Source organism: Pleurodeles waltl, chromosome 7, assembly GCF_031143425.1.
Source record: "Pleurodeles waltl isolate 20211129_DDA chromosome 7, aPleWal1.hap1.20221129, whole genome shotgun sequence".
NCBI classification, from domain to species: Eukaryota; Metazoa; Chordata; class Amphibia; order Caudata; family Salamandridae; genus Pleurodeles; species Pleurodeles waltl.
In genome coordinates, this window is record NC_090446.1 from 1,188,323,519 (window position 1) to 1,188,345,716 (window position 22,198).

General features: G+C 47.4%; 1 protein-coding gene across 3 annotated transcripts in view; it reads left to right on the forward strand.

Moving 5' to 3' along the window:
• Positions 1–22,198, forward strand: part of NARF (nuclear prelamin A recognition factor) — a 252,638-nt gene that overhangs the window by 154,911 nt on the left and 75,529 nt on the right. The window lies entirely within an intron of this gene.

Consider the following 22,198-nt stretch of genomic DNA (forward strand, 5'->3'; position numbering starts at 1 on the left):
TGTCCTCATTATAAAGCTCCACATCAAGAAAATGTATCTTATGCTTATCCATATTCATGGTAAAGTAAATATTATATGGATTTTGATTTAAATATCGGAAATAGTCTTCAATTCACCTGAATGTTTTTGTCAGAATGATTATCACATTGTCACTATAAAAACCAGAAAAATAATTATTTTGTATCAAATCTTTTGCTCCTGGGCCCCAAGAATGCCACTTCTCAAACCACCACACAAAGAGGTCAGCATAGGAGGGAGCAAACCTGGAACCCATGGCAGTTTCTTTATCTGATAATACCAATCCCCATTAAATACAAAAAAGGTAGTCGTCAACCACGTCCAGACACCAGCAAATCTCTTGTCATTTTTGGGGTTTACTGTCAGTGTGCTGAAGTCACACCTTACTCCTCCTAAGATGCCTCTCTCCATCGGAGCTATTCTGGATACTGTTCGGTTTTGTGCATTTCTTCCCATAAGAGTTGAGAAAATTCAGGCTTTGATCCCGATCTTTCAGCCTCAGTCTTGAATTTCAAGGAGGTCGACTTTGAGGCTGCTGGGACTGATGGCCTTCTGCATCCTGCTGGTTGAGCATGCCAGGTGGCATATGCGGGCTCTGCAGTGGAATCTGAAGTCTCATTGGGCCTAAAATAAATAGGACCTCTCTGACCATGTTCAGATTTTGGAGAAAACTGCAAAAGAGCTGCAGTGATTGTTACTGGACCACAATAAGGTCAACGGCAGACCCCTTTTGTTCTTCACCAAGAGTTCAGAGTGGTGACCGATGCATAGCTTGTGGGTTGTGGTAGCCATCTGGGAGAGGTAGAGATCAGAGGCCTCTTGTCTGTACTGGAGTCCCAGCTCCACAGAGGTCTCCTGGAGCTGACGGCGATCCACTTGGTGTTGAAATCCTTCCTTAGATCCATAAAGTGAAGTCTGGTACAGATGCTCATGGACAACAACACCAACATGTGGTACTGCAACAAACAGGGTGTCTGGAGTCATCGACTGTATGCCAGGAGGTCTTGCTTCTCTGGAAGTTGCTGGAAAACCAAGCAGTCTTCCTTATGTTGAACCATATGCCAGGATAATTGAATGCCAGGGAGGGCAAGGTCAGTTATCGGTGCCTAGCAGATCATGAGCAGCAGAGTGTTTGCAATTTCCAATAATGTGCAATGTCAGCACTCCGCGTATTGGAGTTTCCAAGGTGTCTCTCACTCAGAGATGTGTTCCACTTCAGTAGGACTCCTGTATGCCTTTCTGCCGACACCATTCCTGCCCCGAGTTGTCAAGAAGATAACCGATTGGGCCCAAGTCTTTCTGGAGGTCCGAACTGGACACAGACTGCCCCTCTGGGAGGTTCTGCTGTCACAGCAGAAGTGCTGGCTTCTGCACCAGATCCTTTGCAAACTCCAAATTCGTGCTAGGAGATTGACCGGCAACAGCTGAACACCTTTGTCTTTCCTCCGAAGGTGGTTGATGTCATCTTGGGCGCCAAGTGTCCCTCAACAAAAACTGTATTCATCTGTCATTAGACAAATCTGTGGTTTGGTTCAGTGCTCGCAGATAAAACACACTCCTGGCAAAGTTATCCAACAGTTGTTGTTTGATTTGTCCATAGCCCGGCAAGCCTTTTGCTGCACACAGTTAAAGGGTACCTTTTTGGTGTTGCCAGATCAGCCCTCTTTGTTTAAGTCTGCAGTTGTTATGAAGTATGTGAAAGGTGTGCAACATTTGTTTCCTACCTCTTCCTTTGTCATGCCACAGTGGTACCTAAACTTGTTTTTCACATTTATTTATTTTTTAACCAATTTTTATTGACTCAAGATGGATCACATTTCAGTATTAGTTATGTTGAAGTACCATTGTGTACACTGTATCAGGCAGGTACATAAATGGTATGGAACTGTGAGGATAGGAGCAGGAGCATATTCAGTCTTCGCCCGTTGTATAGGTGGCTGTGTGTTCACCATGCAGTATCTTTTATTCTAAAGAAGTTTACAGAATGCTATAGAAACTGACAAACTAAGAAAGGACCCTAACTCCACTTGGAAACTCACCACTACTTTAGTGTTGTATGTAACTGTCTAGGAGGGGAAAATAGAGGATCATGGTCTTTGCTGGTAGGGATGGGAGGGGGGTACGGCCAAACGGCCACACACATAACGGGGGGCGAAGGCTTTGGATATGCTTGGCTATAGGGAGTTGTGTGTGATAGTAGTCAGATGTGGCTCGTAGCTGGGGCACCTAAGGTGGCTGAAGCCGTCTTGGGTTTAAAGTCACAAAGGATCAGGTCCTAGTGGTCCGCAAGGGTAAACCTCTGCAGGCTGCGACACTCCTCTCTGCTGTGCTCAGAACCTATGCCCTTGCCCACTTGGTGACCTTGGTGCCAAATAGGAGTTGATAGAGGAGCAGCTGACTTCCATCTCAAGCTAAGAGGAGCACTAAGTTGGTGAAGCAAGTTGTATCTTTACTTGTCTTGGGGCTGGGGTACGGGCCAAGCTGACAGTGTTGGGCGGTTTCCAGCCGCTCCCTGCAAGTAGCCCACATTATATCGGACAGGACCGTGTCCCAAAAGTAACAGTGACCTGCAACCCCAGGACATTTGGCCACATCTGCCAAATCTGTCATGCATCTGGGGCACTCAGCTGCGACTGCGGGATACATGTATTGGAGCATCAGGGGTTCAGATAACCTCTTTGCTTGAAGCAGGATTGTATTACTTGAAACTTGAGTTGCAGGGGGGATTTCGCTAGGGTACTCAAGCGTCTTGAGCCATTCTGTGCAGTGAAAGGGTTGTCTCAAAGAATCCTCCCAGCCGAACTGCAGATTGGTTAGTGCCTCCAGGGGGTCTCGAGCAAATGCCAATTGCCATGCCCCATTGAATGCGGTGTGTGGAGTAATAGGTGCTGTGGTGGTTCCATGTTGCAAGCCCCCTAGTATTGTTGTAGTGAAGCCCGAAGGGCCTCGTAAGCAAGGGTGTCCCCCTCGTGCAGACAGTAGAGTTTGTGAAGTTCCTGAGCTAACAGCAGTGCTCCCTCCAAGAGCAGACCGCCAAGTGTGGCAATACCTGCCTCTTCCCATAGCTCCAGGCAGCTTCCAGTCATTGTGTCCTCCCCCGTGGGAAACCCCAATAGTGAGATCATTGGGGTATAGTGTTGCACGTTATCTGCTCCCAGAAAACCTCTCTGTAAGCACTCATGGGCTGTGCGAAGGAGGATTTGTTAGGGGCCCTTCATCTGGCAGCCTGTGAGAGGACGCAACAAAAAAAGGCCCTCACGACCCCAGCCCTTGGGATCCCTATCTTGTCCTTAAGAAATCCCACTAACCATTGCAGTTGGTCAGCCAAATAATAATGTGTATAGTTCGGGGCACTCATGCCTCCCACCGAGGGGAACAGTTGTAACATGTGCAGTGCCACTCTCTTCTACCTAGGACCCTACATCAGGTCTGTAAGTATGAAGTCTAAACCTCCCCAGGATCAGCAAGTTAATAAAATAGTATGGCTGGAAGGGTAGCAGGACTATTTTGGAGAGAGCCACTCACTGAAAGAAGAAGGGCGCTCAGATGGAGATCTTGGAACACAAGGATCCTAGCGCCCTACTAAGATTCTCCTCCAGATAAGCTGCTGCATGATATATCTGAATCTCCTAGTACTTAATGTTCACTGGACCCATGTAAGATGTCCAGCACCAGTTTGAACTGTTGTGCGGGAAGGTGTACTGCCAGGGGAAAGATGAGTGATTTTGCTTAGTCATTTCAGACACCCATCATCCTACCAAAGGTGGATAGAATGGAGGAGAAGTCAGTCAGGTCCGGGCGGTCATCTGACGTATAAAATCATAGGGCCCTGATCACCTCCTGCTCTGTAATGGGGTCTCCAAGGGTGGTTCGTTGGTCTCTAGGTTACTGGTGCATAGGGTGATAATGCACCTCTGACATCACCGCGTCCTCTGCTTTGTAAAGCGAGGAGTAGCATGAGCACAAGACGTTGTTGATGTCACCCTGGGATGCACCCTGTTGGTCACGGATCCTATGTATAGGAGTACCCACAGGGCAGGGAGTGACCAGCCAAGCCAAGACCCGCTCTGCTTGTCTGTCTCAGGTTGGGAGCACGCTCGATGGGCTGTCCAGTCAAGGTACCAGAGGCACTTTGGCAAGGTGGCATGTGCCTCTCTTGTATTGCCTAGGGCTATTGCACACTTTGCATCTACCAGCACCTCTCGCTCACAGGAGCGTGAAGCCTTCTCCATTCCAGACAGCTGACTTTCGATTGTACATCAGGAGCCCACCAGAGTCCTGATACACACGCCTTGTAGCACAGCCTTAAAGACTCTCACTCCACCAGTGGGGAGGAGACTATGCCCTCATTGCATAAAAAATATGATGTGATCGTAGATAGTAGATTTGAAAACAGGATCTTCCAGCCATGTAGCCTGTAGTCATGTAGTCTCCGTGTCTGGACTGAGCTGGGAATTTTCCCATCATGAAAGTAGGGCTAAAGAGACCTGTGTAGCAAACCCAGGGATCTTTCGGGGTGCCTTTCTCCAGGTTCCACTAGCTGTCCCTAGAGCTGCCTACAGTGTGACTTGAGGGAGCTCCGGCGATCTGGTGTATGAAAGGAAACTTGGGGGCAAGGGGGGCAGGGAGGGCAGGGGTTCTCCTTTGTGTGACGAGGCAGGGGCAGACCGTAGGGCCTCTGCGGATCTCAGGGCAACTTGATGTCCCCCAGAAGGTTTGTTGAACAGACTGTGTTACCTAGGTGGGTGTGGAGCATGTAGGGCAGGGAGAAAAATGAGTATTCTGTTGCAAGGATGATGCATTCGCCTCATGTAATTTACGAAACAATGATGCATCCATTCAGTCAAGGCTGTTGCATTATGAACAGTGGGAGATACCTGTAAGCCGAGGGTCAGACCAATCAAGGGTGAGGTCCAGTACCCAGTTAAAGTTTCCACCCAGGGGCGTGGCCAAAGAAGACGGCTGACGGGATGTATAATCCCATAGCTCCTAGCCCATTCACGGCTATCCTGTCTAATCCTGCGTACAATTGAGCAAATTTTGTGCCATTTATTCCCTGATGTCGGCGCTGCCCCTTCTGGAACTGGAGGGCTCGTGGAGGAGTGTTAGCTAGGGCCTCGATGACCGCTGAAAGGAGTGCCGGTGAAGCTGCTGTTTTGGCCTTGGGGCTGCAGGAGCCACGCCTCGTGTGGTGCAGACACACTTCTTTGCAGGGCACCCAATACATCCTGGTAGTGCGACAGCCCACAGTCTGACCCAGCCGGATGGCGCTGACTTACTTCCGGGGAGACTGCAGTGAAGCAAGACAGTGGGGGAGCACTGAGGAGCCTGTCGAGCGGCCGGAGGCAGGCGAGGCCTGCTGGGCCTGAAGCACATGCCTTGAAGGTGGTCGACTGAGTAAGTCGGGCCCCCTGGAGCCCCAAGAGGAGGCCCAACTGATCCTGCGGGGGCTGACCGGCCATAGAGGGGGTATTTTTTTCTTAGTTCCTGATGCCTGGTGGGTGCTGGGAGAGAAGCTCATTAGGCGCAGTGAGGGCCTTGTTGTGAGGCTTACAGCTTCTCTGTCCCTGTTGTGGAATGCCTGCCTGTTTGTCCAGTGTAGGGGAGCCTGGCAACTGCATTGGTTTGTTGTCTGCCGGCCTGGTGGTCCTGCCTGTTGTGGACCACTGGGGTCTGGACCGGGCCCCACGTTGCCTGTAGGTGGCCCGTTGAGAGAGGTCCCACACATTGGAGAGTACAAGATACTGATGGATGAACATATGGCCCTGCTCCTCCCCAGTTGACTGAGTGGTGAGGGACACTTAGCTGTGAGGTGTTGAGGCCTCTTTGGATGCTGGGGCGTGTGGTTACACTGTAGGACTCTGGACTAGTGCAGTGGATCCTGTTGAACCCAGGGCACACATTTGGTGACCCCTGCGGGACTTGTTGTGGCATCTCACTCGGATATCGTGGTCACCTTCAAGGGGCTTCTGGAGGCAGTATCAAGCTTTTCTTCGAGACTTGGAGCTTTCGATGATGGAGGAGGTGGCATCAGAGGAGCTGGACGCTGGACTTGATTTTGAAGAACTGTGAGGAACCCTGTGTGTGATCCAGCGGTCTAAGGCAACATGTCAGGAGCGGTTCCAGGTGGAGATTTACCAGCAATTCTCAGTGGTGGTGACCCAGGGCCTCTTGGAGGTCTTCCTGAAGGTCACAGGTTGGGAGGGGTGCTGCCACCTTGCATGTGGGACGGGGAGATCTGCATGGTGCCCAAGCCAGGAGGGGGTAGGAGTGATCCGGCGGTATGCAGACCGCTTACTATGATTAACTCTGATGTCAAGTTCCTATGTAAACTTCCAGCTAACCGATTGAATCCGGTGATGTCAGGACTAGTACTTGAAGACCAATGTGGGTTCATACCCGGCTGTAGCACTGGAATGAGTCTTAGACGTTTGACACTTATTAAGCATCAGGTTGGCGGTGGCTGTGATTTGGAGAAAGCTTTTAATACAGCTGATTGAGGTTACTTGTTAGAGATTGTATGGATCATGGGGTTTGGCCCCCAGTTTTGGGACTGGGTAAGCTGCTTTATACTGAGCGGAGTGCCCAGGTTTGGGTAGATCGTTGCAGGTATGACAGGTGACAAAAGGTGGACAAAAGAGGCCTATGTAGCGAGGATCTTCCTGTACATCTATCGCTAGGTTTGGCTAGCCGAGTTCATCTGCCGTCTGGGATGTGAATTGTGGGTGCTTTGGCTGTGAGGGAGTCCGAAAGGTGATTTGGGGGAGGGGGGGTACTCCATTGTGTCAGGAGCATCTGTGGCTATCAGGGCAGCTCGACATCCTCATAGACTTGGTCCGATGGGGGGGTGGCTCAAGCTGGCTCGCCACCTTGTGGCCGGGTGCCATCCAGCTCATGTTGTGGGCCTCCTAAAAGGCAAGAAAGTTGCGGCTCCCTCTCTGCCCCTGAAGAGAAGTTGGTGCGGCCATCCTTATGGGGGGCCGTGGGTCCCAATCGCTACCCTGCAGGGGGGCTCAAGCAGCCCAGCTGGTGCACCACCCCGACTGGTAGTCAGTGCTCCAGAGCTGCACATGCACCAATCATGGCCTGCCACCGCCATCCGTCCCAAGGCTGCCAGTGGTGTCAGGCCCAGGCGTATAACTCCCCTCCACATAGGCTGCGCCTCCACTTATTGTGGCCAGGGCGGGGAAGCAGTGTCCCAGCTGGGCGCCAGCTGCGGCGCGGGCTGTCGGGGATCCCAGGAGGCTTGTTTCTGGAGCCTGGATCAAATGTCTCCTGGGCAGCTCACAAGCCCCTTCAGCTTGTGGCTGCCATCTTGTGCAGTTCGACCTGATCTTCACATTTTTAATGTGCACTCAGTTTGAGCTACTTCACAGCTGTTCCTTGTAGCTCCTCAAGCTCAAGATAGTGTTCCTTGTGACTCACATCGGCATGGCATGTGAGTGAGCGTCAAGCTCTTTTTGTCAACCTGCAGTACACTACCATCTTCCCAGAAAAACTGGTTCTGAGGACCTGAATATCCTTCTTGCCTAAAGTTGTGATGCCATCAGTTGGCCAAAAACATTACCCTTCCTTCACTCTATGCTCTGCCTCACCCCGCTAAGGAGGAGAGAGTCTCATTAGCTTGGGCCAAAAGAGTGCAATGAGCTTCTACATAGGTCATACCAAAGGTCAGTGAGTTGACGATCTGCTCTTAAAAAAATGTAAGGCTGTGCAGAAGAGAACCATCTCCCAGTGGATCGTGCTCTGCAATAGGATCTGCTACACACTAGCTAAAAAGCAGCCTCTTCAGTGATTGCATGCTCATTCTACTCAGGCCAAAGCTGCCACTACTGCGTCCCTATCCTAGACACTTGCCATCCGGCTACATAGGCACCCCTCCATACTTTCACAAACCACTAATGTCTGCTAGTGAGGTTTACTGAGAGGGGCATTTACCCCACTGGGTCCTGCAGGACTTTCTAGTTTGGTTCCATCCACAGGCCCACCTCCGTATAGGTACCCACTTTGAGATCTGTTCAAAAGGTGAGGAATCTGTGGCTAGAAGGCTCTATCAGAACATGGAACTTACTTTTGATAACACTCTTTCTGGTAGAGATTCTATCTAACAGCAGATTCCTCGCCAACACCCCCTTCCTCTCCGTTCTGTGTTTGGTCTCTATCCATTAATAATACCCCAAGTCTAGAAATCTGCACACAACAATTTGCTTTTGGGGCTTTGTGTCTGTGGACACAGATAGCCTTGAAAGCAACTGACATCAACACTCAGAAGTGACTCTTGCGTACGCTCCACATGTCATTTCCAGAGTTGAATGGCATGAGTGGGGGGCCACCTGGTCCCACCCACAACACACAAAGGTACTGCTAAAATGTTTCAAGGTCTAGCCTCTGACGCTTTGGGAGATATTCAAACAGTGAAGAATCTGCAGCAAGATAGAATCTCTACCAGAGTGAGCATTACCAAAAGTATGTAACTTGCTCTCTAGTCCGTAATGGACATGGTGGCCCAAGTTTTACCATTCTGTATGACCTGCTGGCCTCCCTCACCTAAGCCATCTAGGATGGCTGTAGTGCCGGTTGTCTTGGACACGACTGTCTGCCTAGGTAAGACAGTGGATGCTCAACCGCTGGCTTCTCCAGGCATACCCAAGCTTCTCTGATTGACATGCCATTTGATGGCTCGCACCACTTTGACGACAAAGCCTATTTGATCCTGGAACATTTGAAAGAAAGCAGGGCCATGGCAGAATCCTTGAGTCTTTATGTTGCCACCAGACAATTCCACCACCAATGTTGCTGTATCCACGGCTGTGGTCAGGGTTTTCATTTTCAACAACACCAGGTGGCTCCACTAGCCCAGCAAGCCATTCAGCCCTTTCATACCGGCAGTTCAGAAAGACAACACTCAGGACAGCAGAGACAATTTGCAGCTGGGCCTACAGCTGCTCCTGCATCTACAGAATACTTTGTTGTCTTTGCCCAAACCCAGCCACTCTGTTGAAGGTAGGAACCGATATTTCCTCCAAGGGAGGCAGGCGCCACTTCAGACAAGTGGGTCCTCCAAATTGTATATTAGGGCTACACCCTCCCATTTCTGTCCACCCCGCTGTACCTTTTGCTACCATCAGAGCTGGTGACTGAGGACCACCTATCCATCTGGAAGCAGGCCCAATTAGCCAAAGGTGCCATAGAGAGGGATCCAGCCTCAGAAGTAAAAACTGGTTGTTACTCCTATTACTTCCTTCTGCAGAAGAACAATGGAGACCTTTATCCTGTTTTACATCCTCACCCTCTCAATGGCTTCCTGCGGTCCAGTCATCAATGAGCCATGTTTGGTCAAGAACATTTTAAGGTCGTGTTTGGAAATTAAATCATACATTTGAAAGCAATTATTTGTCACTGGTCTCATAGAGCATAGCCTTCACTGTACTTCAACTGAATTGTTATACATAGGTGGGCAAACGGACCCTTTGTTAAGAAAAAATAAAATAAAATTGGGGTGATAAAAATTCTTAGCTTTTAGCTTGTCTACCACATGTTTCTGCGGGGCATATCAACCTGGAAAAGGACAATAAGTATTTGGGAGAATAGCATTTGGAATTGTATTCCCAGATAGCAAAGTGAGGTCAGATTCATTTTGCACAGGGTTCCAGCTGGTGTACTGCAACAGGCAGGTACAGATGGGCCAGCCTTTGATACACAATAATGCCCCTTAAGTAATCTGCATCTGCATGGCATATGACCCTTGCCTAGGACTAACACTTCATCCTTTGGCAAAATGACAGCTCTCGATAGGACGCCAGGCTAAAAGCCAATATGCCACCTAGGTGATGACAATCTGGCAAGAGTCCAAAGCGAAAAGTGTTTTGCACATACTCAGAGAAAGAATGCAAAACTGAGGGATCACACTAATACCAGGATTGACCAAGTAGAGAAAAAATGGAGGAAAACAGTAAGTATTAACACCTGTGTTACTGTATTGTTTCTAAAGTACTGGTACAGCAGTTACCTGTTAGCACTATAATCATTACAGAGTATTTTGCGAGAACAGAATTACCTGCTGTTGCTTACGCACAATGTATGACGGTTAACATTATGTGTAGAAGAGCAACTGATAAAACAAGAATAATTTTATTTTCATAATTCTATCATTCAAGTTAATTGAAGATAGTTCATATCGAGTGCGCATCAGTGCTTTTTGTGGTGTTCGGACCCTTTCAAGGTGTTATGTTGACTGCTAAACTCTTACAAGCTATTGTGTTTCTATTTTCTTAATGTTCTACAGCTACACAGTTCCCTATAAGAGGCTGTATTGTTAATGATTTCACCTGGAAACCTTTATTGTCAGGGCTGAGTTGGAAACTTGGTGATTCACTGCTCTGTCTTCAGAGTAGGACAGCATTGTGCCCTGAAGCTGATGTTCAGACAGACGTGGCCTTCTGCCTTCCAGGATGGTGTTCAAGGGCACTTGCTTACTGTCTGTGTCATTCTTCATATTCTGCACATTTACTTAAGTGCTCCTACTCTTCTTATAATGTAGTCACACCATCAGCTTCTACTTGGCATCTCAGTCGTCCTCCATACTGAACTGACACTGCTGTCAGAAGTGTACACGAAACCTATATGTTCGATGGCATGTGTGGCTGTAGATACACATGCTGTGCATACTCCTCCCATCTAGTGTTGGGTCTGAGGTGTTGCAAGTTGTGGTTTTTGTTTCGAATTAGCATTTTTGAGTCACAGGATCGAGTGACTCCTCTTTCTCCGTGATACTGCACATGGGCATTGACTCCTTGGTTATATTATTTTCTCTGTGCCCATCGCTCCGTCTTTCAACTTGCTCCAGTTTGAAATCTTTCCTTCCATCTTCTCTTTTATCAGTAGTATTGTTTTCTCAATCGCGTATTTCCATCCTCATGTTCATCTCCACTCATCGGTCTGGGCAACAACCACATGCCCACTGGGGCAACCTCACCTGCTTTGGGCCTCACTCACCACACGGCACCGAAGAATATGCTGAGCTAATGGAACGGATGTCATTTTATTTCTGTCCTCCGTGCCACTCTATATTCCTCCACACCGAACATCATCTGGTGAGTAACTTTTGCCTCTCCCCTGGTCACTAGGTAGCTACCTGCGATGCCTGCAAATCCTTCCAGTTGAAGAAGACCCTTTGGGACCGAAGAGCTCGTCAGTTGGAAATAGTGCATAAGACTCCAGATGTCACTCCGGACATGTTAGGGGAGGAGCACGCTCAGGAGGAGCCAGAACAAGAGGAGGACTTCTCCATCCAGGACTCTGACGTCCGTCCGGATATTAAAAACCACGAGGTGACATCAGCACAACCCATGAGTATCATGGCCACACCTGCCCACCCTAAAACCGCTAGAAAGCCCCTTACAGTGGTCATCGGACCCCCAATGCCACCAGGCCATGGCCAGATCCAAAAAAAACTGCTTTGGCTGCTCTACCATTTGGGCTCAGCTATGAAGATAGCCAAGACCACAACACCATTTTCGGCATCGATCTCTAACTCCTCGGTCTGCGCCATCTCAATCCGGACTTCGGCACTGAGTATGTTGGCTCCAAGCCAGCCAGCTTCCACCTCTGCTTCAGTGCAGAGAAAAGGATATTGTCCAAAACTCTTGGTGCCAAAAATGAGGGAGCCAACGCCTTTGGAGCAGAAAGACTCCAGCCAGTCTTTGGCTATGTAATCACCTGTTGAGCCTATTTTGGAGACAGTGGATGCTCAACAGGGCTGCCTCCATATCCAGAAGGATACATGACACATTATTGCTTCCCCCCGTTATGTTGAAGAGGAAACTGTTCTTCCAAGATGCTGTGGACACTTCTCCACCTCCAAAAAAGGTCACCAAGGACAAGGCTACCAGCACACCTAACAAGTCTTCTCCTCCTCTTCCTCCTCTTCCTCCCCCTGATCCACCTTCTCCACCTCCTGCTTCTCCTTTACCTCCCTCCCTTTCTCATTCACTCCACCTCACCTACTGCAGGAGATCTGACAACTCAGGGTTCCTCTGTCTATACTGAGAAAGATTTGGGTGGAACACAGCAGGACCCAGAACCATGGGACTCATATGACCCTGATCCCATTTTCAGTACAGACCTAGATTTGTACCCTGCACAACCTTCCCCACCAGAGCATAGTACATCCTACAGCAGAGAGTAGCTCAGGCAGCCACCTTCCACAATGTCGAGCTGCATAGGGTCCCCATCAAGCAGCTCTTCCTGTTCAATACCTTACATCAACACATAGAGATGTCCAGTTTTTCCCTATGTTCCCTGATATGCTTTGTTTCGCAGACACATTTTTTAAAGGACATGTCTGTTCTAGGGTTATCACCCCAAAAGTGGATAATAAATATATACTTGCTCCCTCTGACACACTATACATCAGATCCTAGATCCCACCAGACTCTAGTGGCCACCACTGCAGAGAAACGGGCCAATAGTCAGGCGACATAGGACTCTCCTCCTCCAGATAAGGAGAGTAAAAAGCTGGATTCTGCCGGCAAAAGGGTGGCTGCACAGGGAGCCAATTATCGGTGCGTGGCCCATTTTACAGGCCTTCCTAGCCAGACACGATGGCTAGGAACTCCATCCACTGTGCCCTAGATGCTGCAGACACAACTGCACGCTGATTTAACATTAGTGTGTTCATTGGGAGACACGCGTGACTTTGCTGTTCTAGGTTCAAACCAGAGGTCCAGCAGGCGGTGCCTAATATGCCCTTCGACAAAGAGCACCTTTTCTGCCCTCAAGTGTACTCCACCCTGGAGAAGCTGAAAATATTATACGGACACCCTTGGTCCTTTGCATTGTCCAACATTGTTACTGTCTGGAGCTCATTAGCACTCCTCGAAACATCCCCCCTCGCTCTCACAGACTATCCCATGAACACCTCACTCTTCTCAAGCAACAGGTACAGTCCCTTCTTCTCAAAAGGGCCATCAAGCCAGTTCCATTACAACACGAGGGAACAGGAGTATATCCCCTATACTTCCTCATCCCCAAAACGAATGGACCTCTCAGGCCTGTTTTGGACCTCAAACCACTACATTCTCTCAGAACACTTTAACATGGTCACTCTTCAAGACGTTATTCCACTTCTACAACAGAGTGACTTTGACGACCCTAGATCTAAAGAATGCCTACTTTTATATCCTCATCCACCCTGCACATCGCAAATATCTAAGATTCGTATTTGCAGGCAAACATTACCAGTTCAAGGTCCTTCCTTTCGGAGTCACTACTGCTCCCTGAGTCTTCACAAAGTGCTTAGCAGTATGGGCCGCACACCTCAGAAGACAAAACGTACACATGTGCCCATTCTTAGACAACTGGCGTGTCAAAGCCGGCAGACTACCACACTGCCAATATCACACTCAGGTGACAGTGGACCTGCTCCAGGCACTGGGATTTACAATCACTTTTATCAGCTCCCATCACCAACCTCTTCAGATACAGCCTTATCTAGGAGCTATTCTCAATGCAGAGGTGGGGCTCGCATACCCCAATCCGGCTCCGGTTCAGTTTTCAGTCTCTTCTCCCCCCAGTTTCAGGAAAATTGTACTTACACAGTCCGGACTATCACATGCCTGTTGGAGATGAAGGCTTCCTGCATTGCTATTGTTCCCCATGCCAGACTCTACATATATCCCCTACAGCACTCTGTCTCATCAGTGGTCTTCTCTTTTTCTTTCTCTAAATGTCTGCATCGTTTTTGATTGTGTTTCTCACTCATATTTTAACTGACTGTATCGCCGGGGTCGATAAAATGCCTTTCGGGCAATTGCGCCCTTCTTGGGCGTACATCGACTCGTGGTTGTCAAATGATGTCAGGCTGATGGATCGGACTCCGTTTCGCTTTTGCCCTCGGTGTCATGCCAAGTTCCCATACACCGACCAACACTCTGTGTGCAACCTCTGCCTCTCTCCTGATCATAAGGAGGAAAGCTGTGAAGGGTGTCGATCCTTCTGTTCCAAGAAAACTCTGAGTGATCGAAGGGCGCATTGGTTAGAAATGGCATCCAAGTCATCGGAACAAACACCCGACATTTCTGAAGAGTAACAAGCTCAGACTGCAGTTTCCATTGCAGATTCTGATTCTGACCGAGACTCCGATGGGGACAGCCAATCTATTCCAGCGGGCGCAGTACGTGAGTACATCAGCCCCTTTCCATCACCAAAAACCATCTAAAAAGTAATCAGCACCGGTCTTGGGTCCACCACTGCTTGCCGGACCTGGTCGGACCTGAAAAATACATTCCGATGACCAACCCTCGGGTTCGGCACCAAAAAAGACCAAAGTGCATTTGGCGTCGACCGAACAGCGTTCCACGTTTCAGGATCGAGTCGAAGAGTGGAGATTGCCACCTCTGAGCTGAAAAAACTACCATCCATTTTGGAGCTGACAATCTCGGCCCGATTAAAACTTTCGGTCTCCTAACTTTCGTAGCTAAAACCTGTGGGAGGAAAATATGCTCCAGCTAAAAAGGAGTCTTCAGAAATGAGGCCCATACATGAACTAAAGGACGCTAAGCAGCTCAAAAATCCAAATCCATAAAGATACTGGAAGGATTATTGCTTCTCCTTCTACAACTAAAAAGACATTTAACTTTCCAAGAGACTTTAGAAGCTGGGCCTCCACCTGCAAAAATAATCAAGCACAAGGAGAAACAAAATGCAGTACATCAGCCTTCACAACCACATTCTCCTTTGCTTCCTGCTTCTCCACCACCTGAGACTCTACTACCACCACCTACACAATTTTCGCCACAGTCCCCTTTTTATTTACATGGGGATGAGTTGGGTGACACTCCTTACAATGTAGACCGATGGGATTTGTATGACCCAGACCCTATTCCATCCAGTGATCCTGATTTATACCCTGCTAGGCCATCTCCACCTGAAGACACCACTGCCTATAATCAGGCCATTGCCAGGGCAGCTGCATATCACAATGTGCAGTTGCATTCAGATCCCATAGAGGATGATTTTTTTATTTAACACACTATCCCCTATGCAGAAGGAGTATCAGTGCCTACCAATTCTCCCAGGCATGCCTAAACATGCAGATGACATATTTAGGGAGCCAGTGAAGGCTAGGGTTATTACACCAAGGGTGGACAAAAAATACAAAGCTGCACCTTCAGATCCACTTTGTACCACACAATTGCTACTTGACTCTGTTGTTGTTAGTGCAGCAAGGAAAAGGGCACATTGTCAGTCCACCGGGGATGCTCCTCCCCCAGATAAAAAAAAAGCTGCAAGTTTGATGCAGCAGGGAAGAGTGTGGCAACTCAAACTGCTAATTACTGGAGAATTGCCAACTCTCAGGCTCTTTTAGCCTGATATCATACAGCTTACTGGGAAGAGATGGAGGAGTTGTTACATTATCTTCCACCCGAACACCAAAAAAAGGCACAGCAGATAGTTACAGAGGGCCAGGCAATCTCCAGCATCCAAATTAGATCCGGCCTAGATGCAGCAGACTCTGCAGTAACGTGGTCATCAGAAGGCTTGCATGGTGCGACCTTCAGGGTTCAAACCTGAGATACAACAGACAGTACTCAATATGCTTTTTGACAAACAGCACTTATTTGGCCCGGAGGTGGATACCACCATAGAAAAAGTGAAAGAAAACTCTGAGGCAGCTAAGGCTATGGGTGCCCTTTATACAACACCTGCTTGGGTTACTTTTCGTAAGCCCCAGTTCAGAGGTGGTTTTAAACCATCAACATCAAAGCTCTCTACATCCCAACAAAAGCAGATACAACAATATTACACCAGAGGTTCTTTCAGAGGATCCTACAAGGGAAACAACTTTAGAGGTAGAGGTAAATCCACCACCACAAGAGGTGCCTCTTCCTCAATTATAACAGTGACTCTGCACAGAGTATACATCTCCTGTGGGAGAAAGACTGGACAATTACTATCAACAATGTCACAACATTACATCAGATCAATGGGTGCTGTCAATTATCCAAAAAAGTTACTGCCTAGAACTCATCTCTACACCACCAAACATTCTCCCTCGCTCACACAGGCTTTCTCTAGAACACCCCAATTTGTTAAACAAGAAGTACAATCACTTCTACTCAAAGGTGCAATAGAGATGGTACCTATATCTCGACAAAGGGTAGGAGTATATGCTCTATACTTCTAATACCAAAAAGGGTGGTACTCTCAGACCAGTCCTGGATCTGAAACCCCCCAATCAGTACATTTTCTCAGAGCATTTCCACTTGATCACTCTTCAGGATGTCATTCCCCAACTACAAAAACAGGACTACATAACAGCATTAGATCTAAAAGATGCTTACTTCTACATTCCCATACATCCAGCACATCGCAAACACCTAAGATTTGTGATAGCAGGCAAGCACTACCAGTTCAAAGTGCTACCCTTTTGTGTAACAACAGCACCAAAGGTATTCACCAAATGCCTAGCAGTAGTTGCAGCATACCTCAGAAGGCAACATATACATGTCTTTCCCTATCTATACAACTGACTCATAAAAGCCAGCGCCATTCAAACCTGTCAACAGCACACACAATACACAATCAATACTCCACAGTCGATTACCAGAAATCTCATCTGCAACCAGCGGAAATACGGCCGTATCTGGGAGCTATTCTGAACACTCAATCAGCATTAGCATACCCAAACCCACAGATAATTCAATCTTTCCACAATCTCATATTTCAGCTACAATACAATGAAACTTACACAGTAAGGTTTATCATGAAAATCGAAAGGGCGGCCATTTCAGGACCCTGTGCCACAGACACCACCGATGCATCAATGACAGGTTGGGGAGCCCATCCTAACAATCTTACTATACAGGGAGAATGGAACTCAGTTCAATAAACTTACCACATAAATCATTTGGAATTGCTGGCAGGGTTCCTAGCACTCAAAGCATTCCAGCCACAGATCACACACAAAACAGTGTTGGTAAGGACAGACAACATGACAACAATGTATTATCTGCAAAAACAAGGGGGGGGGGGCACGCACTCCTCTCAATTGTCCCTTCTAGCAAAGACAATTTGGAAATGGGCAATTAACAACCACATTCAACTACTAGCAGAGTATATCCCAGGGATACATAACCAACTAGCTGACCTCTTAAGCAGGACGCAGCAACAAACACATGAATGGGAGATTCACCCACAAGCGATTTAACCGTACTTTTGCATGTGTGGAACCCCAGAAACAGACCTCTTCGCAACAAGCGAAAATGCAAAATGCCCAAACTTTACATCCAGGTACCCACACCCTCAATCCAAGGACAATGCTCTATGGATCAATTTATCAGGGATATTCGCTTACGCTTTTCCCCCTCTCCCACTAATTCAATTTCTGGTCAACAAGATTCGTCACACCTCCCTCACTGTGATACTCCTAGCTCCCCAGTGGACACGTCAACACTGGTACACAACACTATTGGATCTATCTGTAGTACCACATCACAAACTTCCAAACAGACCAGACCTATTGACTCAAAACAAAGGTCAAATCAGACATCCCAATCCCAATATGCTCAACCTGGTGATTTGGCTCCTGAAGTAATAGAGTTTGGATATCTACAGCTTTCATCAGAATGTATGAACATTCTAAAGGAAGCATGCAAACCTACAACCAGACAGTGCTATGCAGCTGTATGGAAACATTTTGTATGTTATTGTCAACCCAAAAACATTGAACCACTTAAAACATCAGGACAGGATATTGTCTGTTATTTGCTTCACCTACAAAAAAGCAAATCTTACATATTTATCTATTACAATTCATTTAACAGCAATATCAACTCCTGCCTGGAATCTTAACATTGTACTCATAAGGCTTATGGGTCCACATTGAACCCATGGATTCTTGCGCTCTTCAATTTCTCTCATGGAAGGTTGCTTTTCTAGTAGCAATTAGTTCTTTAAGGAGAGTTAGTGAAAGTCAAGCATTCACTTTAGAAGAACCTTTCTTCCAAATTCACAAAAATAAAATAGTACTTAGGACAAACCCAAAATTCTTACCCAAAGTGGTTTCACCATTTCACATTAATCTGTCAGTGGAATTGCCAGTCTTCCTTCCACAGCCAGATTCAGTTGCTGAAAGAGCTCTTCACTCTCTTGGTGTCAAAAGAGCTCTCATATATTATATAGATAAAACAAGAGTTCAGAAAATCTAAACCACTTTTTGTGGCTTTTCATTAACCTCATAAGAGTAATCCTATTTCAAAACAAGGATTAGCTAGATGGATAGTGAAGTGTATTCAAACTTGCTATCTTAAAGCTAAAAGAGAGCTATTAGTAACTTCTAAAGCACAATCTACTAAAAAGAAAGGAGCTTCAATAGCATTCTTAGGAAATATACCAATTGCAGACATATGCAAAGCAGCCACATGGTTCACACCACACACATTTACTAAACACTACCGTGTGGATGTGTTATCTCGCCAACAAGCAAATGTTGGTCAAGCAGTGCTTGAAACACTATTTCAAGCTAATCCAACTCCTACAGGCTGACCACCGCTTACTTTAGGAGGGGACTGCTTTTCAGTCTATGCATCTGCAGCTACACATGCCCTTGAACGGAAAATGTCACTTACCCAGTAGACATCTGTTCATGGCATATAGTGCTGCAAAAGAAGTCTTTTTGAGTCACGGGACCGAGTGACTCCTCCCTTTCGGCTCCATTGCGCATAAACGTCAACTCCATCTTAGATTATTTTCTTTCCGCCATCGGGTTCGGACGTGTTCCTCTTCGCTCCGTATTTCGAATCGGGAAAGTTAGAAAAGAATCAAAAATTTGTCGGTATTGTTCTCGTTCGGTACCGGTTTAGTTTTAGCGTATCGGCACTGACATCAAGACCGCTTTGGCGGCCCTTCGGGGCTTCCGCTCTTAAACAAGGCCTGGTCGGCCCGACCACACCTGTCGTCCAAGACTAATGGACCGGACCCCCTTCCGTTTCTGTCCTAAATGTCACGCCAAGTATCCTTATACAGACCAGCACCGAGTCTGTAACCTGTGTTTGTCGCCCAAACACAGAGAGGATACTTGTGAAGCTTGCTGAGCGTTTCGATCCAAGAAGACCTTAAGGGATCGGCGCGCAAGACAACTACAAATGGCGTCGAAGCCGAAACAACATCTCAATGTCGAGGAGGAAGAGAGAATTTCCATCCAAGAAATGGACTCTGATGAATCCGGCGCGGCAAACAGTGAGTACACCTGCCCTGTCCCACACCCAGGGTCACACCAAAAAACTCAAGGTCACCGCCAGCAGGCCATGGCTCAACCCACAGAAAAGAAAGTGACCAAATAACATCGGCACAGAAAAAGGCCAAAGATTTGCCGAAGACTTCCGACTCCGGTCGAGAATCCGGCACCGAAAAAAGTCGGCATAGAGTTATTGAGTCGGGCAAGCCTCGAAAGAGCTCATCGGAACCGAAAAAGACAATTTCGATGGGAATTTCGGTACCAAAAAAATCGGCTTCGGAGCTGAAACGCTCTTCCTACACTGAAGAGCAAGGGCTTTCTATGCAGCTCAAAGAAAGGCACAGATTTGAGCAAGATCTAGATTTAGAAGAACATGCCCAAACACAACAAAGATTACAAATCCAGAAGGACACAGAGAAGATACAAACCGTCACTCCACTCAAAACGAAAAGAAAACTAGCTTTTCAAGAGACTGAGATGCAACCAAAAGCCAAAGTGGTTAGAGACAAGTCACCACCACCACAGTTCTCACCACAACCATCCCCACTGCAATCACCACACTTGTCTCCAGTGGGTACACCGATGGCGCAGTCACCCACACATACTGGGATGACTCAAGATGATGCGGATCCCTGGGATCTATACGACCCACCTATATCGGACAACAGCCCAGAGTGTTATCCAACCAAGCCTTCACCACCACAGGACAGTACAGCATATATGCAAGTACTAGCCAGGGCAGCTACGTTTAACAATGAACTCGGAGCCGGTGGAGGATGACTTCCTGTTCAACACTCTGGCATCCATGCATGCATCCTACCAATCTTTACCAATGCTACCGGGCATGCTCAAACATGCACAACAGGTCTTCCAAGAGCCTGTAAAAGGGAGGGCCATCAGGCCAAGGGTCGAAAAGAAATATAAACCGCTCCCGTCAGACCCAGTGTTTATAACTCAACAGCTCCCTCTGGACTCAGTGTTTGTGGGGGCTGCAAGAAAAAGGGCGAATTCACAATCATCAGGGGATGCCCCAACCCCTGATAAAGAGAGTCAAAAATTTGACGCAGTGGGGAAGAGAATGGCATCACAGGCAGCCAATCAATGGCGAATTGCAAACTCGCAAGCCCTACTTGCATGCTACGACAGGGCACACTGGGACGAAATGCAAGACATCATCCAGCATTTGCCCAAGGAACACCAAAAACGTGCCCAACAAGTGGTTGAAGAGGGACAGGCCATATCAAACAACCAAATACCGTCTGCCCTAGACTCTGCAGATACAGCTGCACGGACTGTCAACACAGCTGTAACAATTCGAAGGCATGCATGGCTGCGAAGTTCTGGATTAAATCTAGAAATTCAACAGGCGGTACTAAATATGCGTTTAATCAACATCAGTTGTTTGGACCAGAGGTGGATACCGCGATCGCGAAAATGAAAAAAGACACGGACACGGCCAAAGCCATGGGCGCGCTCTACTCACAATACAGAGGCACATTTAGGAAACCACAGTTTATAGGGGGGTTTCGACAACAGACATCTGAACCATCCACCTCCCAAACAAAACCCACCTACCAGTCGCAGTACCAAAGAGGAGGGTTTTGTGGTTCCTACAGAGGACAATTCCCAAGAGGAAGAGGGAAATTCCAGCCCTCCAAACCAAGCCCTAGCAAACAGTGACTTCAATGTAACACTTCCCCAACACGTGTCACCAGTGGGGGGAGGCTAACCAAATACTACTACAATTGGACACACATTAACACAGACACGTGGGTCCTATCAATTGTCCAACATGGTTATTGCATAGAATTCATAACATTCCCTCCAGATGTTCCACCAAAACCGCACAGATTGTCTCCACAACACTTTTGGCTCTTACAGATAGAGGTCCAAGCACTGCTACAAAAATAGAGCTAGTACCCCATCACCTGAAGGGAACAGGCGTTTACTCCCTGTATTTCCTTATTCCAAAAAAGGACAAAACACTAAGGCCTATCTTAGATCTCAGCACACTGAATCTCTTCATCAAATCAGATCGTTTCCACATGGTAACACTTCAGGACGTAGTTCCCTTACTAAAAAAAAGGGGAATACATGACAACACTGGACCTCAAGGATGCGTATTTCCACATACCCATCCATCCATCTCACAGGAAATACCTCAGGTTTGTAATACAAGGCAAACATTATCAATTCAAAGTGCTACCGTTCGGAATAACAACAGCCCCCAGAGTATTTCCAAAATGCCTAGCCGTAGTAGCAGCTCATATAAGAAGACAGCACATGCACGTATTCCCATACTTAGACGATTGGCTAATAAAAGCCAACACTCAGCAACAATGTCAATTTCACACGCAATACGTCATAGATACTCTACACAAACTAGGGTTTTCTATAAATTACCAGAAATCACATCTACAACCATCCCAAATACAACAATACTTGGGAGCAACACTCAACATACAAAGAGCAATATCCACTCCAAGTCCACAGAGTTCAGTTGTTTCCAAATGTAAGATCAAGCATGCAACCAAACCAACAATACACGGTAAGGTTTGTGATGAAACTACTAGGCATGATGTCCTCATGCATAGCTATTGTCCCAAACGCAAGACTACACATGCAGCCCTTACAGCAGTGCCTAGTAAAACAATGGACGCAGGCACAGGGTCAACTCCAAGATCTAGTGTTGATAGACCGCCGAACACACTCTTCGCTTCAATGTTGGAACCCTGTAAATTTAAAGAAAGGGCGGCCTTTTCAAGACCCAGTGCCTCACGCCATTATCACAACAGACGCTTCCATGATTGGGTGGGGAGCACACCTCAACAATCACAGCATACAAGGTCAATGGAACAATCAACAAAAACTACTTCACATAAATCACTTGGAACTGCTAGCGGTATTTCTAGCATTAAAAGCGTTTCAGCCACTTCTAGCCCA